Raw genomic sequence first — 11,638 nt, 5'->3', positions numbered from 1 at the left:
GGCCTTTCATTATTTGGGGCTATGCACCAATGTTTTTGGATTAGGTCAGCTTTATTTCCCAATTGTAGCCAAGTAAAATTGATAGGATCACCTGAGCGACCAGAACCTGTCAGTAGGAATCTCATCACATCGGTGCTTAGAACACTTACGTGGCAAATTAGTAAAGGGCACCTGAACGTTCTGCTCCGCTCCACACCTACACCAGCCATCCACACCTACACCTTCTTGCCCATCTTCTCTTAATCCCATATGGTTCCATTTTGACTATAACCTTCAATGCCTTCTCTTTAAGTGTCTGTCTAAGTGCCTCTTAGATATAATCATTATTTCGGGCTGCACGGTAGCGTAGCGGTAGAATTGCTGCCTTACAGTGCCAGAGACCTGGGTTCGATCCTAACTACGGGTGCTGTCTGTACAGAGTTTGTACGTTCTCCCTGTGACCGCGTGAGATTTCTCCAGGTACTTCGGTATCCTCTCACATTCCGGTTTGTAAGTCAATGGCTCGGGTAAAATTATAAATTGCCCTTAGTGTGTAGGATGGTGTTTGTGCACAGGGTGATCAGTGGTCGGCATGGACTCAGTGGGCCGAAGGGCCTGTTTCTGTGCTGATGTCTCTAAAATCTCAAAAGTCTAAATATCAGATTCCAATGATAAATGGTTCATATTAATCATTGGGACTATTCTTAAGGGTAATTAAAGTTAACTGTTGAGACTTCCTGATGGGGAAAGATCTGCCTTAAATATACTGTACCACCATGGTTGACAATAGTGTGGATTATGGTGGCTCATGAAAGACGGTGTCTAATTGATTTAAGATTTACGGCAGCAGAATTAGAAGCAGCATTGAGGGAGGGAGTTGTATCATGTTCACTTCTGGGGTGAGGATGTCAAGAGTCAAGAGTCAAGAGTGTTTTATTGTTTTATAATGAAATTCTTACTTGCTGAAGCACAACAGAATATGTGAATATGTAAACATTGTATATAATGGGAAAAAAGAAAGAAAAAAGTTCAATGTGACAATTATAGGGCAAATATCAAATAATAATAGTATTTTACAGTTCAGAGCTCACTTGTTGTGTTTAATAGCCTGATGGCTGTGGGGAAGTAGCTGTTCCTGAACCTGGACGTTACAGTCTTCAGGCTCCTGTACCTTCTTCCTGATGGCAATGGTGAGACAAGTGTGTGGCCAGGATGGTGTGGGTCCTTGATGATTTTGGCTGCCTTTTTGAGGCAGCGACTACGATAGATCCCTTCGACGGTGGGGAGGTCAAAGCCAGTGATGGACTGGGCAGTGGTCACAACTTTTTGTAGTCTTTTTCACTCCTGGACGTTCAAGTTGCCGAACCAGGCCACGATGCAACCAGTCAGAATGCTCTCTACCGTGCACCTGTAGAAGTTTAGGAGAATCCTCTTCGACATGCTGAAACTCCGTAATCTTCTCAGGAAGTAGAGTCGCTGATGTGCCGTCTTTACAATTGCATCAGTGTGCTGGGTCCAGGAAAGATCTTCTGATATATGCACGCCCAGGAATTTGAAGTTATTGAACCTCTTCACCATCGTCCCGTTGATATAAACAGGATTGTGGGTCCTCATCCTTCCCCTACTAAAGTCCACAATCAGTTCCTTGGTCTTACTGATGTTGAGAGCCAAGTTGTTGTGCTGGCACCATTTGGTCAGTCGGTCGATCTCACTTCTATACTCTGACTCGTCCCCATCTGTGATTCATCCAACCACAGTGGTGTCATCCGCGAACTTGATGATGGAGTTCGGCACTATGACCGGCTACGCAGTCATGGGTATCGAGTGAGTAAAGCAGGGGGCTGAGCACACAGCCTTGAGGTGCTCCCATACTAATTGTTACTGAGGATTAAGTGGTTCCTCCAGTTTGAACAGACTGTGGTCTGTGAATGAGGAAGTCGATCTGAAGATCAGTAGATCTGAATATATAAACTTTTAATATACAAAGATTTGAGTTTTTATGACATCTTTCCCATTCCTTTCAGATCATCTCAAACATGGGAGCGCACAGGGGAAAATCCACACGGTCACGGGGAGGACATGCAAACTCATCACGTGCTGGAGGTGTGAGGGAGAAGCCTTACTAGGTGTGTTTTGGCAATGATAGGTTCACATTTATTCCTCCTCATTCGTTGCCATGAAAAAGTGGTGATGTATCATTTTCTTGAATTAGACCATAAGCAAAGGAACAGAATTTGGCTATTCGGCCCATCGACTCTACACCATCATTTAAAAAATTTTCCCTGTACGGAGGTCCCCGACCTTATCTCTGTCGATTCTCCGTTGTCATTGGGGCCTAGCACCGTGGAGTGGCCTCCAACCGGAACGATCTGGGGCTCCAGTCGCGGAGCCTGCGGCGGACCTACTACCATCACGGAGCTGGCCGAGTTTGGAGCGGGTGGAGCGGTGGTGGCTCGCTGCTGCGGTCCGACCCCGGAGATTCGGTGGATGGTAACACCGGGAGCTCGCGGGTCCCTGGTTGGAGACCGCTTTTTGGGGCTTCCGCAACAGTGACTTCTCCCGCCCGAGTTGCGGTGTTGAGGATGACCTGGAGCGGGGCCCTGCCATTGCCCGCCGGGGGCTCCAACATCAAGACCCGGAGGGTGGCCCTGCATCGCCCAGCATGGATTTAATGGCCGCGAGACTTAGTTACCATCGCCCGCCGGGGGCTTTGTCTTTGACATTGGGAGGAGAATGGGGAGTACAGGGGAGAGATAAGACTTTGCCTTCCATCACAGTGAGGAGGAGATTCGCTGTGATGGATGTTTGTGTAAATTGTGTTGTGACTTTGTTCTTTTACTTGTTTGTATGACTGCAGAAACCACATTCCGTTTGAACCTCAATGAGGTTCAAATGAAAACAAATAAATTGTATCATTATATCATTGTATCAATATCTGGCAGAGGAGGCTACAGAAACAGGCAGAATTACGACTTTTAAAAGACATTTGTCCATATATATGGATAGGAAGACTTTAAGGGGCTGTCCCACTTGGGCGACCTAATTGGCGAGTTTAGAAAAGTTTAGGAGAGTTTGAAAAAATGACATCTTCTTCGACTATGCAGAAGACCTCCTTCAACCTCCTTCGACTATGTTGAAGATTGGACGCCGAATAGTGGAGGGTGAAGACGACCTCCTTCGATCTCCTTCAACCTCCCTTCGACTACCTTCGACTACTCTCAATTACCTTCGACTAACATGCCGATCTACTACGACCTACTACAACTAAACCTACGAGTAAAAAAAAGTATTGATTTTTTTCCATGGCGACCTTTTTTTACTAGCGGGCATTTTTTAACATATTGAAAAAAACGCCGCGACCTAGCTGAGGCCTCGAGTACACGGAGACCATTCTCGAGCATGAAGGAGAGTTACAAAGACCTCCTACGACCTCGTGTTGACTATGCTCTGAGTATGAGTCGAGGGGAAACTCGGCAGAACTCGTGGATTAGGTCGCCCAAGTGAGACAGCCCCTTCAGACCGCCATGGGCCAAATGCAAACAAATGCGACGCTCAGTTTGTCAACTTGGTCCACATGGACAAGGTGAGCCGACGGGCCTGTATACATGTTGAAGGTTCTACGACTTCATAAATGAATAATTACAAAGCAAAAATGCAGCTGTAGGAAATCTGAAATAAAATGTTCCACGAGAGGACTTTGCATCTGAAGCCACAACCACCAATGGTGAAGTAATGGTGGCATGGATGAGTTGGGCCGAAGGGCCTGTTTCCATGTGGTATGGCCATATGCCTCCAATTAAATCTGGAATTGCTCAAGGGGCCAATACTGGAGGAATGCAGATATCTTAAGAGCTTACAGAGTTAGAGAGGGGTAATGTAATGGAGAGATTTGAAAACAAGAAAGATAATTTGAAAATCAAGGCTTTACTTAACTGGGAGCCAGTGGTTATAGCTTTTGAATGAGATATCAAGTACAGGCCAGTCCTTTTTGAGTTTCTTATTATCCAAATCATAGGAAACCTATTAGAAATATATCGAAGAATGTTAGGCACAGATAGGGTGAACAGAACATTTTCCCAGGGTGGAAATGTTAAAGACCAGAGGGCATAGCTTTATGATGAGAGGGGCAATGTTTAAAGAATGTAGGTATAATTTATGTACACTTTTGTTTGAGTATATGTGCCTGTAATTCTGGTGCAAGTGAGCTTTTCATTGTATCTGTTCTCCATTATACGCGCTTATGACAATGAACTTGACTTGGCTTGAAGACGTTTCTAAGTACCTCGGTTTTAATCGACCAGCCCATACTCTTGAAAATATGTCCCCTCGTTCAAGATTTTCCCGTTGAAACCATCTCAACATCTCAGCCCATCAAGCCTCCTTTGTACCTTAAACACCAAAGAATACAGACCAAACCTATTCAACCCATCTTCGCAGAGTTATCCTCTGATCCCAGGAATTATTCTGGTGAATCTTCTTTGACAGCGGGGCAAGTTTTTTACACAGGGGTTGTGGGATCCTGGGAAGTACCAAGGGTGGTGGTAGGGGCAGATACAATATTGACACTGAGGAGATGTTTAGGTGGGTAGATGGAAATGCAGGGAATGGTGGGATATGGATCATGTGCAGGCAGAGGAAGGTTAGATTAAACTGCTATTATGTTTGGCATGGACATTGAGGACTTGTCCCTGTGCTGTATCTTGTATGTTCCAATATTTTTCTGATACTGCTTTGTGGTGGTCCAATTCTTCTTAATGCTTTATCTGCCAACTATCTTGGTGATTATCTGGGTCAAACTAGGCTTTGACTTGGTGTCAGTAATTGCCTTTACTTGAACGTACACAGCCTCGGGGGTTGGGTGGAATAGAGTCTTCATTCAACCATGAATTAGTTGAATTAGTCTTTTCTTTGCCAAGGTTTCAGTAGCAAATGGAGAGGGAAAGAATGAGAGTCATTGGACTCCTTTAGAAATGTCCTCACCATCTTCAGATTGATCGACCCACTCACAGTCATTCACTGTCAGACTAATAATGATTAAACACAACAAATTAACAAACTGATTGATGCTGGTTGCCAGAACATGCAGGATAAAAATTGAATTACAATCTTACAGACAATTGAACAAATGAGCTTGGAAAGTAATTAATGCTGTGTTATTTGGTGTCTAATTTGTTGTGATTTTACTACATTTTCAAATGCTTTACCCATCAATAAATGTAATGAAAATGAATAGCCTTTTTGTCAATATTATTTCTATTGAACATTGGCTTTTCTTCCCCGTGAAAGCATTTGACAAAAACTTAAGGGCCTATCCCACTTGGGCGACCTAATTCGCGAGTTCTGGCGAGTTTTCCCTCGACTCATACTCGCAGCATGGTCAACACGTGGTCGTAGGAGGTCTTCGTAACTCTCCTTCATGCTCGAGAGTGGTCCCGGCATACTCATGGCCTCAGCTAGGTTGCGGTGTTTTTTCAATATGCCATGGAAAAAATCGATACTTTTTTTACTCGTAGGTTTAGTCATAGTAGGTTGCAGTAGGTCGTAGTAGGTTGGCATGTTAGTCGTGGGTAATCGAGGGTGGTCGAAGGTAGTCGAAGGTAGACATAGAGAGTCTTCATCACAGTTGAAGGGAGGTCGAAGGAGATCGAAGGAGGTTGTCTTCACGCTCTACTATTCGGTGTCCAATTTTCCCGAAGTTAGTCGTAGCTAGTCGAAGCTGGTCTTCAATATCGGCGAAGGATGTCGATAGAGGTCTTCAACGTCGTTGAAGGATGTTGACGGAGGTCTTCTACATAGTCGAAGGAGGTCTTCAACATGTCCTTTTTTCAAACTCTTCTAAACTCGCCAATTAGGTCACCCAAGTGGGACAGCCCCTTTACAAATGTTGGTAGGGAGAAGATGTTTGCAAGCAAAGGGATTTACGGCAAGTGGGAGGCTTTTAATGTGAGATAGGTAGAGATCAGGGCCAGCGTATACCTGTTACATAGAAACATAGATAATAGGTGCAGGAGTAGGCCATTCGGCACTTCGAGCCAGCACCGCCATTCAATATGATCATGGCTGATCATCCAAAATCAGCACCCCGTTCTTGCTTTTTACCCCTAATCCCTTGAATATCTAATTCCCTCTTGAAAACGTTAGAGTGAAGGGCAAGGCTGGAGGTTACAGGAACCCTGGATGACGTGGTATATCAAGGCACTGGTCAGGAAAGGAGGCACATATCCAGTATAGGTAGTTGGGACCAAGTAAATCCCTTCATGAGTATCAGGGATGTAGATGAGGGTGATTTTATAGAGGTATATAAAATCATGAGGGGTGTGGATAAAGGGAAGGTGAATGGTTACAGTCCTTTTGCTAGTGTTGGATACTCTCAAAGCAGGGGACGGTGAGAAGGGAAACATTTAAAGGGGGCCTTGGGGCCAACTTTTGCATACAGAGCCATAGAGTCAGGGGGTAGCGAATCTGTGGAATTCTTTGCCACAGAAAGCTGTGGAGGCTGTCAGTGGATATTTTTAAGCCAGTGATAGATCGATTTTTGATCAGTAACAGGTGTCAGAGGTTATGGGGAGAAGGCAGGAGAATGCGGTTAGGAGGAAGAGATAGATCAGCCATGATTAAATGGCGGAGTAGACTTGATGGGCCGAATGGCCTAATTCTACTATTCCTTATGACCTTATGAGTCATGCAGCATGGAAACAGACCCTTGGGCCTAACTTGCCCATGCCGTCCAACATGCCCCATCTATACTAACCTCACCTGCCTGCGTTTGGCCTATATCCTTCCATACCTCTCTTATCCATGTACCTTTTAATGCCATTTAAATGGTGTGATAATACCTGCTTTAGCTATCTCCTTCGGCAGCTGGTTCCATATACACACCGCCATATGTGTAAATTACATTGCTCCTCGATTTCCCATTATGTCTTTCCCCTCGAACTTGTTCCCTCCTCTGGGGAAAATGCTCTGTGCACTTACCCTATCTATTCCCCTCATGATTGTATACATCTCTATAAGATCACCCGTCATCCTCCTGTGCTTCGGTGGCCAAAACTGAATACAATACTCCAAACATGTCTTATACAACTGTAACATAACCTCCAAATGTTGATACTCAATACATTGACTGATAAAGGCCAATGTGCCAAAAGCCTTCTTGACCACCCTATCTACATATGACGCCACTCCTGGATCCCGCAGCTCTACAACACTACCCAGAGCCCTGCCATTTACTATGAAGATCTTGCCCTGGTTTGCGTCCCAAAATGCAACACCTCGCACTTATCTGTATTAAACTCCATTAACCATTTCTCAGCCCACCTGCCCAACCGATCAAGATCCTGCTGCAATTTTTGATATCCTTCTTTATTCTTTCTACGATGCCACACACTTTTGTGTAATCTACAAACTTGCTAATCATGCCTTGTACATTCTCATCCAAATCGTTGTTATAAACCACAGACAGTAAAGGTCGCCGCTAGTCACAGGCCTCCAGTCCGAAAAACAATTCCTGCTAAAATAATTACTTCTGATGTGTCTGTGCCATACTGATCTACAGTTACCTTTGTTAATCTGAGTCTCCTTTCATATTCAATTCTGTAATAATTACACCATCACTGACTTCCTCATGTGTATCTCATTGAAATTATTGATCAGCTTCCAGACTTTTGACTTCTCCAATTCAAACAAGTTATTGTTTCACACTTGTACATTCTTACAGTGTTCCACTTCCACATCGATCTTCCTCTCTTGGACTATCTTCTGTTCTTTGAATCATTTTTCTTTGCTGCCTCCCAACAGGTTAGGATGTCAATCACAATGTTGCTTTTGGTTCAGTTACCTTCCCTCCAATTTCCTTTTTTTTAAGAGATACTTTAGAGATTTTAGAAATACAGTGTGGAAACAGGCCCTTCGGCCCACCGAGTCTGCACCGACCAGCGATCATCCAGTACACTAGCACTACCCTACACACTAGGGACAATTACAAATCTGTATGTCTTTGAAATGCGGGAGGAAACTGGGGCAACTGGAGAAAACTCACTAGGAAGAAAACTAGGAAGAATGTACAAACTCCGTACAGACAGCACTCGGACTCAGGATCAAACCTGGGTGTCTTGTGCTGTAAGGCAGGGACTCTACGACTGCACCACTGTGCAGCCCATTTTCTCTTCCAAGCTGCCAAGCAGTAAGCTCAAACTCGTCTGAAGTTAACAATGCAATCAAATGTCCTGTGCATGGCTGCCCAGCCAGCAGCTGTCTGTCTCTTCATCTTTTTTTTAATTTTTAGTTAGTTAAAGTGTTTTGATTGGAGGTCTAAACTTTTTTTATGGGGGGGGGGGGGGGGGGGGGGGGGGGGGGGGAACTGTCCTTCAGGGTCTCTACCTGGTTGGAGAGACAGCTTTTCTCCGGGCTGCAGTTTCGACCCATCCTCGCGGCCTACCAGCGGGCATGGAGTGGCGTTTCCTGTCGGGGACCACCCAGTACCACGGTTTCGGCGGCGGCACAGCGCTGGAGCGCTAACGCGGAGCAGGCGATGCCTTGCCCAGGTCGCCGGGCTGGAACTCCGGTATGCTGGGACCGGCGATAAAAAACATCGCGGAGCTGCGGGTCTGAGGAAGGGCCAGCTGCGGGCGGCGGCGCTGACTTTACATCGGGAGCCTGGGATCTCTCGCCGAGATCACCAGTTGTGGAGCTCCACCCGGCGCGGCCTTGTTGGCTTCGGAAGCCGCGGTCTCCAGTACGGAAGCGGCCGTTCCAGGGTTCCCATGCTGCTGTGAGGATTCTCCCGACGCCGGAGCTCCATCACCCGGCGAGAACGGCCTGGAACATCGGGCCTCCGTGGAGGCAACTGTGGAGGCCTCAATGGGCCCGACTATGGGTGAACTGGGGATGGGGACTGGACTTTGTGCCTTCCCTCATAATGGGAACCATTGTGGGGGGATGTTTTTATGTTTAAATGTCTTTATTGTTATTATGTCTGTATTCTTTCTTTATGTGCTGCACGGAGAGGACGCTGGCGCTGTTTGTTCGCCGCGTCTCCGTTTGCTATTGCCTGTTACTATTGTAAAGCGAATTTGAGTCTTAGAAAAGCGTTATAAAAATTAAATTTATTATTATTATTATCAATAGGTCGTCTGAGGTGAATCCTTCAACTTTCATATTGGCGCAGCGGTAGAGTTGCTGCCTCACAGTGCCAATAACTTGAGTTCCATCCTGACCTTGGATGCGTTGGTATGGAGTTTCCACGCTCTTCCTGTGACTGCATGGGTTTTCTCCGGGTTCTTTGGTTTTGTCCCACATCCCAAAGACGTGCAGTTTTGCAGGTCGATTGGCTTCTGTAAATAGTAAATTGTCCCTCTAGTGGGATAAAACTAATGTATGGGTGATCATTGATCTGCATGGACTCGGTGGGCTGAAGGGCAAGATTCCACACTGTATCTCTAAAATAAAATATTCTGCTGTATATTACTTGAATAAAAAGTCGACTAACCAATAATTCATGATTACACTCGAACAGCCATGGAAAGCTCACCTCCGCAAGACTTTCATAAGAATACACACAGACCGGAAGTAGGGTCCCAATCCGAAATGCCACCTATCCATGTTTTATAGAGGTGCTGCCTGTTGTGCTGAGTTACTCCAGCACTTTGTGTCTATTTTTGTAAAGCAGCATCTGCAGTTCCTTGTTTCCTCATACAGACCTATTGGCTGTACCGTGTAGAAATAATGAACAATGAACATCTGATGTCTTTGCATCTCATAAAGCCCACATATGTATAAGAGAATTGTGAGTCTGTGGAATTCTCTGCCTCAGAGGGCGGTGGAGGCTGGCTCTCTGGATACTTTCAAGAGAGAGCTAGATAGGGCTCTTAAAGATAGCGGAGTCAGGGGATATGGGGAGAAGGCAGGAACGGGGTACTGATTGGGGATGATCAGCCATGATCACATTGAATGGCAGTGCTTGCTCGAAGGGCCAAATGGCCTACTCCTGCACCTATTGTCTAATTTGCATCTATTGTCTATAAGAATTTAATTGAGGTCTTTCGACAGAAATTCTTCAAACTCGTCATTTACCAAACTCAGTCTTGGCTCCTCAATTGTACATTCATCTGTCGCAGAGACTTCAGGCTTTTACATTAGGATTAATATTTAGGGTTTTAAATAATATTTTTTTGTTTTTGTTTATTATGTTATGCTTGAGTACTGTGTCTACAGACCTGTTGTGCTACTGTAAGTAAGAATGTCATTGTTCGGTTTTCGGTACAATTATTACATTTAAACACCCTTGATTCCCTCTCTTCTTTCTCTCGACTCATGACTTGATTCATGATTCCTCATGTGGCTCTTTCCCAATCCTGGAGATACTGCCACATACTCTCAGCTCTACATCATATGGATACTCTGTCATTATACGTTTTTAGTCAACAAGGCACAACAGAGGATGTACTTCCTGCAGCAGCTGAGGAAGGACAATCTGCCACAGGCAATGAAGGTCCAATTCCACACGGCCATTGTAGAGTCTGTCCTCATGTTCTCCATCATGGTCTGGGTTGGCTCAGCCACCAAGCACCACACTCGGAGGTTGCAGCGAATTGTCCGATCAGCTGAGAAGGTTGTTGGCTGCAACCGTCCCTCCATTGGCGAACTGTACACTGCAAGGGTCAGGAAGCGAGCGGGCAAGATCATCTTTGACCCCTCTCACCCTGGCCACAAACTCTTTGAATCACTTACCTCTGGAAGGCGACTCCGGACTGTCAAAGCTGCCACAGCCAGACATAAAAACAGCTTTTTTTCACGAGTAGTAGCTCTATTCAATAACCAACAATCTGTAGCCTCCTTTTGCTCTGGTATTTTATTTAATTCACATGTTTAATCAATAATGTTTTATTATTAATGTTTAATGTTTTATGTGTCATTCCTAACTGTCACTGTATGTCGTTGTCACTTGCGGGTGGAGCACCAAGGCAAATTCCTTGTATGTGAACATACTTGGCCATTAAATGTATTCATTCATTCATTCATTCAATTCAATCATTCATTCATTTAATCCTTTTGCACTACTTTGATTCTGCACAGCAATCTTGCACCATTTTGCTGTTTTTCCATTGCTGTTGTATTTATTATTACTGTATGTATACTGTTCATTCTGTGAGCATGCAAACAAGGAACTTCAATGCACCTAATGTATTCAACAATAAAATGATCTGAAGCTGAATTCTTAGGTAACCAGGGACATGGTCGGTATAGTTTACTCAGGTAATATGTTTGAAATGCTTTAATTGACCAGAGAAGAGACTGTGGAAGTTTTGCTGTAATCAACTAATGACTGAATAGGAAGAACAGCAAAGTAAAAGGTAGAAAGTAGAAAATGTTCTGATGACGGGTCACGGACCTAAAACATGAACTGTTTCTCTTTCCTCACAGATGCTGCCTGACCTGCTGAGTGTTTCAAACATTTTAATATAGTTTAATTTAGAGATACAGTATAGAAACAGGCCCTTCAGCCCACCCAGTCTACACTGACTAGTGATCTATCCTAGGCACAATTTACAGAAGCCAATTAACCTACAAACCTACATTTCTTTGGAATGTCAGAGCCAACCGGAGCACCTAGGGAAAACCCACAAGGTCACGGCAAGAACGTACAAACTCCGTGCAGACA

Source organism: Leucoraja erinacea, chromosome 1 (genome assembly GCF_028641065.1).
Source record: "Leucoraja erinacea ecotype New England chromosome 1, Leri_hhj_1, whole genome shotgun sequence".
Classification (NCBI taxonomy): domain Eukaryota; kingdom Metazoa; phylum Chordata; class Chondrichthyes; order Rajiformes; family Rajidae; genus Leucoraja; species Leucoraja erinaceus.
This window is presented reverse-complemented; position numbering follows the sequence as displayed.